This window comes from Arachis hypogaea, chromosome 13 (assembly GCF_003086295.3).
Source record: "Arachis hypogaea cultivar Tifrunner chromosome 13, arahy.Tifrunner.gnm2.J5K5, whole genome shotgun sequence".
Taxonomy (NCBI): Eukaryota; Viridiplantae; Streptophyta; class Magnoliopsida; order Fabales; family Fabaceae; genus Arachis; species Arachis hypogaea.
The window spans coordinates 100,044,447-100,046,102 of NC_092048.1; the positions used below are offsets into that span (position 1 = coordinate 100,044,447).

At 42.8% G+C, this 1,656-nt stretch overlaps 1 non-coding gene across 1 annotated transcript; it reads right to left on the bottom strand.

The window, feature by feature from the left end:
• Positions 1-1,014: 1,014 nt before the first annotated feature.
• On the bottom strand, positions 1,015-1,118 carry LOC112739942 (small nucleolar RNA R71). The gene has a single exon (XR_003170875.1). It is a non-coding gene; the product is annotated as a small nucleolar RNA R71 (small nucleolar RNA).
• Between the last annotated feature and the right edge of the window lie 538 nt (positions 1,119-1,656).

Sequence of the window (1,656 nt, forward strand, 5' to 3'; positions counted from 1 at the left end):
CGAATTGCTCATTCAACCAATCCTTGTGGGATTCGACCTCACTCTATTGTGAGTTTTTTTACTTGACAATAACCGGTGCACTTGCCGGAAGGAATTTTGCCGATCGTGCAATTTCCTAAATCGTGGCATAACTAGTTTATGCGCATCAAGTTTATGGCGCCGTTGCCGGGGATTGGTTTTCGATTGACAATTCTTCAATTGGAAGTTAACTAGATTGAGCATTTTTCTTGCTTTGTTAATTCAGTTCAAGTTACTTGTTGAATTTTAATTTCTGCACTCTGTTACATGCTTTCTTTCTTTATGCCTTTAAATTCAAGCAACTAACTCACTGACTCACTAACTGTTTGAATTAATTCCTCAACTGCTCTAACCATACTCTTCCATTAACCAAGAGTATTTCACTTGTTTGGTGCCTGTGCTGTGTCTTGTATGACAGGTAGGAGAGGAGAGACATCAACTCCTCCATATACCGAACCAGAGAGGACCCTTCATAGACTTAGAAGGGAAGCAAGAGGGAAGAGAGTACTGGGAGAAGAAGAATCTGAAGGAGAATCTGAGGACAATTTTGAGGAAGCTCTAGATCTCAACATGGATAGAGAAGTTCACAACCATGAGAGAGCTGATGGAAACAATGCCATTCCCGAGAGGAGGGTTCTTGGTTCATACATAAACCCAACCTCTGGGAATTGTGGTAGCAGCATTCAGAAACCACCCATTCAGGCCAACAATTTTGAGCTCAAACCACAGCTAATATCGCTTGTGGAGAATCATTGTTCATTTGGTGGGAGTGCTAATGAAGATCCAAACCAACACCTCACAAAATTCCTGAGAATTTGCGACACTGTGAAGTCCAATGGAGTCCAGGAAGATGCCTATAAACTGCTTTTGTTCCCATTTTCACTTAGGGACAAGGCAGCTAAGTGGCTGGAATCATTCCCAAGGGGGAGCCTAACAACATGGGACGAGGTGGAAAGCAAGTTTCTGGCACGTTTCTACCCCCCACAAAAGGTCAATAGGCTTCGATCTGAGGTTCAGACTTTTAGACAACAAGATGGTGAAACTCTCTACGAGGCATGGGAGAGATTCAAGGATTTGACAAGAAAATGCCCACCAGACATGTTCCATGACTGGGTGCAATTGCACATTTTCTATGATGGACTTTCTTATGAATCAAGGAAGGCTGTGGACCATTCATCAGGAGGTTCATTGAACAGGAAAAAGACTGTGGAAGAAGCCATTGAAGTGATTGAAACAGTGGCTGAGAATGAGTACTACTATGCATCAGAGAGACACAATACTAAGGGAGTCATGGAGCTGAACCATGTTGATACAATTCTAGCCCAAAACAAGGTGTTTGCCAAGCAACTAGCAGAGCTCACCAGGAAATTAGAAACAAAGCAAGTGGCTGCAATACACACACAAGATCAAGAGGAAGAAAGCACTGAAGGAGGAGATTGGGAAGAGGCCAATTATGTAGGAAATCAACAAAGGCAACCATATGATCCACATTCCAACACTTACAACCCAGGCTGGAAAAACCACCCAAACTTTGGGTGGGAAAACCAGCAAAACCAACATAACAAGTCCACATACCAAAACTCCAACCAAAGATCATACCAAGCCACACAAAACACTTACTCCCAACCATCATATCAT